Source organism: Haliotis rubra, unplaced genomic scaffold (genome assembly GCF_003918875.1).
Source record: "Haliotis rubra isolate DU_JTF1 unplaced genomic scaffold, ASM391887v1 Scf802, whole genome shotgun sequence".
In the NCBI taxonomy this organism is placed as follows: domain Eukaryota; kingdom Metazoa; phylum Mollusca; class Gastropoda; order Lepetellida; family Haliotidae; genus Haliotis; species Haliotis rubra.
The window spans coordinates 227,354-232,967 of record NW_025767527.1 but is presented as its reverse complement, the minus strand read 5'-3'; positions in this window follow the sequence as shown (position 1 = coordinate 232,967).

The window sequence follows — 5,614 nt, the reverse complement described above, 5'->3', positions numbered from 1 at the left end:
TAACCTTGCTATTCGGCTTGTCCCGGAATAACACGAGTTGGTCACGAATGGAATGTCCGTAACCCCTCGGAAAAGTCACGGAAAGGCACGAGTGAACACGAATACCGATTGTCCCAGAGAGAGAGGTTCGCACAGATCTACGATTTAATCTCTCCAGGTTCCTTCTACTTTTCTCTGTGCAAATTTTGCAAATACTTAACGAAGCAAGGGTGTGAATCAATAGTCACGTTTGTGCAGTCACTTTTCTGATGACGTAGAGATACTGACACGAAACTTCAGCAACCATGATTCAGAGACCCATATCATATGATAATAAATAACATCGAGGGCGGTTTCTCTAACATTCTTTAGATGAATAATGACATATAACATTACGAGAGAGCTGCTTCTCTATCATTATATACATATACAATAATATATGACATCATGGTAAAATAATACGACACCAGTCTTCGTATGCTGATGACTATACCCAGTACCGACAGGGGCTTTTATCAACTTACCCATGTCGTAGACCATTCGGTGATCCTTACGAATACAGTTTATGTCCGAAAGCGTGGATTATTTTGACACCTCAAATTATCCCCGAAATATTCACCTCACTCAAACAAACATAAAAAAAATGGTTAGGATTGATGAAAGAGGAATGAGTGAGTGAGTTTAGTTTTACGCCGCTTTTATCAGTATTCCAGCAATATCACGGTGGGTGGGAAGGGTGGGGGGTGGGGCACCAGAAATGGATGTTCACACATGGTACTCGCATGGGGAATCGAACCTGGTTCTCCCGTGTGAAGACCGAACGCTTCAACCACAAGGCTACCCCATCGCCCCTGGTGAAAGAAGAAGGAAGACAAATCCAGATGGGTTTGTACGTTGGCCAGCTAAGAACTAGTATTGCATTTGATTGATTTAAGGGAGAAAACTGCCAATGATGTTCGAAAATGTGTTATGGAGAAGCACTGAAATCATGATATGTATAAAGATTGACTATTTATTAGGAGACAAATGAATGTTTGTGTTGATCTAATGCACACCTGTATGACCTGACAGGGCTGATATCTCATGCTATGTGGGCTAGATCATTTGTGAACTGAGACAAGCCTCAGTACAATATTCTAATTTGCTAATACACATACCTTGTTATTGTTAACCCAATATGTAATGTGGATTATTGATATTGAGGGGCGGTGGGGTAGCCAAGATGTTAAAGCATTTGCTGGTCACACCTAAGACCTCATTTCGATTCCTATTTCTGGTGTCCCCGCCCTGATATCACTGGAATATTGTGTGAAATATGGTACAAAATATGTTTGGTGAAACATTGATCTAAGGGAAATAACTCCATTTTCTTTAGCGGTATGAAAGGTGAGCATGTTGCTTGAAAAGGGAAATAACTCTCGGCTTTGTGAAGGACGTTTGAAGGTTGTAACTGTTTCTGGAATAAAAGGCTCCACTACACACAATTGCGAAAAGCAGCCTAAAACCATACTCATTCACCTTTTAGCTTGATAACAGTGTAAGAATCTACATTGAAACATCCCTCTATGCAATACAAGAAGTTGTCTTCTAAAAAAACATAAAAAATTGTAGGCTTCATTGTTGACTCACCTTCTAGAATGCCAATCAAACAATTAACAAATTTCCGTTGCTTCCTCATGAAATGCCACAGAGACACAGGCTCTCTAATGGAACTGACTTGAGTAGGTCTAGTAGACTTTCACCTGTGTCTTCTGCCTTGTTAGTATTCACAGGGCCAGATTTCCTCTAGTTTGTGAAATCATTGGTGCATTTGTTTCTTTCATCATTATAATATGACATGATTTTCTCATGTTTGTCAACATTACACAAAGTATGATCCTCTTTCATACTAGGAATGAGGTCAGTCTTCTGTATCTGACGCTGGTAGGTCTCCCCTGGTAAAAAAATGTTCTCATAATTCCTGTTTTGATACTGGGATCGAACCTGATCTTCAGCAGTCAAGGCACACACCCTATCCACTGCACCACTAAGGCTGTTCTGAAAGATTTGGTTTGTTGTTTAACACCACACTCAGCAATATTCCAGCTATATGGCGGCGATCTGTAAATATTTGAGTCTGGACCTGACAATCCAGTGATCGACAGTGTGAGCATCAATCTACACAATTGGGATCTGATGACATGTGTCAACCAAGTCAGCGAGTCTGACCACCTGATCCTGTTAGCTGCCTCTTACGACAAGCATGGGTTGTTGAAGACCAATTTTAACCCGGATCTTCATGGGTATGTTCTAAAATACAAAAAGGACACAGTAACAAGAGTTATTGTTTAATCATCAAAACCTTTACTTTTTATCATATAGCTAAAAGGAAAAATACATATTATGCTTAAAAGAAATTTTGTATAATGTAGGAACACTGGCTTGTGACATCAACAATAAAAACATACAATAATATTGCACTGTACAGATCTCTCTGATGATTACAGACAGGAACCAATCAGAAATTCCCATGAAAACAATGAGTGAAATAAACCAATAAAGAATAAATCACAGTCCAATTGCAACAGATAAGAACAGAAAAAACATAATATAACCTTTGACTCCCTTTGCTATAGAAAGACGGGTTTAAAAAATCAACAAAGAAATACTTAAAAACATATGTATATATTTTAGTGGTGCCATGCTGTTGAGCCATTGGACATCACTAGGACTGTAAAACATACACATTGGTGTGTGATATATTTTGAATATCCCATAGTGCAACTTGTATAAAGAATGTATAAAGAATAAGCAAATATATCGACCTGAAAACTACCTTCACAAATAATTGGTTTAGATTTTGGGCTAAAAAATGTCAACAAGCTGACTATTAATCGTGTATGACAATAATGCATTCTTCTGAATATATTTTCTGTTAAATCAAACCAGATTAAATACACATTGTAAAACACCAGTTCGTGTATATCATGTATGACAAATACAATGCTTCATGCACTGGACTAGTTTTATTCGAACTTGGCTTGGAGATTCTATATGTTCCTGCATATTTAATAGTATTCCCATGATACCATCCTGTGTAAATGAATACTTGTTATTGCTAAAAATATGTATAAAAAACAAATATAATGACTAGACCGACTGACTGAGTTTAGTTTTACGCCGCTTTTAGCAATATCACGGCGGGGGACACCAGAAATGGGCTTAACACATTGTGCCCATGTGGGGAATCGAACCCGGGTCTTCGTGTATGAAAAACAACTAGGCTATACCACCGCCCCTAAAAACAAGTATAATGACTAGAAACACAAGTAACTACAGTTCCTAATATTGACTCACTAAAGTAACAATGACATCCTGTAGTAACTGAAACCAACCGTTTGATAGGCATTCTAGAAGTTGGTGAGTCAATAATGAAGCATACAAATTTATGGACAACAAGTTCTTGTTTATCGCATAAGGCGACATTTCAGTGTAGATTTTAGCTTGATAACAGTGTAAGAATCAACACCGAAACATCGCCCTCGGCAATGAATAACAAGTTGTTATCCATAAAATCATATGCTTCACTACTGACTCTGTGAAATCGTTTGTATGAAATATACAACGTCACTGTCCTCATTAACCAATGTATGATTTGGGAAATATATGCATGGTTCTACCTTAACCTACAAAATTAGGGGTCCAATGATCCCAAAATATTTAATTTCAAGGGCCTACGGGAAATATGAGGGTCCTGTAAATTAATGAAATGGTGTTGTGTACTGAACTCGAATATTTGACAATTACTGTAATTACAACACTTTTATAATATCTGTCCAGAATGTGATATACTGAGGGAAACAAATAAAGGAACACCACTTCATGGCAGTGTTTCTTTATTTATTCTCAGATTTCCTCCCACAGTGCTATTCAAAGCTGGTGATGAAAACTGGAAAATATTAAAAGAACACTTGAATTTCCATGTGTTCCTTTATTTGATTCTCTCAGTATATAATGGCTATTCAATGCTTTTTTTTTCTATATCCATTTCATACATTTTTGTATACTGGACGGACATTACTGCATCATCTAAAACATTGCATATGTATGTAGTAAACCAATAATTCTACTTTATTTACCTACAAATGTCCTACAATAATAACTTTAAGGCAATATTTGTAAGTTTATTGTGCTGTTAGAAAATAGCGTCTAAATACAGAGCCTCAATTATTCAGAGTATTGTACAGCCATCCCTTGCAGTAACGCCCTTTGCGATACCACGGCTTTGGTTAATCTGTGGCTCCCATAAAAAAAACAAAGTTTCCCAGCGATCACACATCTTCACGTAATTGGAAATAGCATATTGACAAATCCACTGTTATTCTCAGGTTGATCATGTTGCACACTGGTGAAATTCAGTGCGGATCGCAATAAAAGTGTTCATTGTACATATCCTCGTATTAGGAGTTTTCAGATGCTTTAGAAACTCAGATGCTGTATCTCAATTATATTTGACTAAATATCTTGGATTTATTCACTACATTAGTTTCATTGAAAGACCCACAGTTGTCTGAGGTGCCCCTTTAGCAGGCCAGAAAACTTTGAGTCTGGGTTTGAATCTGTTCACCCTGACTATGTTTCCTGGGTGTGTCTGCACCATACCAGTACTTGTGGTTGTCATCAAAGTAGTAAACGTCTAGCACCTGCTTCACATAAGATTTTCCTCACACATTTAACTAACATGACATAATCAGACACAAGAGTTTCCGTGGATCTGCAGATTTCCAGGATTTTTGTTTCATTTTGAACGTTTTTTAGATCTATTGAAATCTGCAATAAAAGATCCCCAAGACCCCCGACTAAATTTTCAGTGTTTTTTTGGTGCTCTACCGTTCTCATGTTTATGTAGTACAACTGGAAATTGTTCAAAAGATTTGTTTATCTATTTAACTCCACATTCAGCAATATTCCAGCTATATAGTGGCAGTCTGTAAATAATCTAGCCTGGACAAGACAATCCAATGATCAACATCATGAGCATCAATCTATGCATTTGGGATATGATGACATGTGTCATCTATTTTATACATTCAATGTAAGACTTGTGATGACAAAATGAAAGTTTCATGTTGACAGTTTCTGTTTCTCAAGAATTCTGTTTTGTGAAACATTGTTTTCCCAACATGGCTATTATGTGACATCATTCAAAGAAAACACTTCTAAAATTCTCACAAAAAACATGTACAATAACATTAAACACAGCATCATTAATTTCAAAAGGAAAGTATCAGTTTGCCAAAACATGGCATATGTGATGTGAAAGACTTTAAAGAATACAGAACAGCAGCAGACTAAAACAAGATAAAAATCATAAGTCAACTGATGCTCTGAGATTTCAGTTCCTATTGATTTTGGGGCTACTGATACCTTATGGTCACTGTGCTAAACCAGCAAAGCTTGATATGAAGGCAGCCTTGACGTCGGTAGCACAAGTTTACATAATCCACTATACTCCATTCTCTTCCCACAGAGGTTACTTGTCATATCTTCCTACGAACCTCTGTTCTAATACGGCCATATTTCCCGGTTCTCGTAAAATCCCCTAGCGGCAAAAGATCGCAACACGAATTATGTCCCTTCTTTCTATCCAATCAGA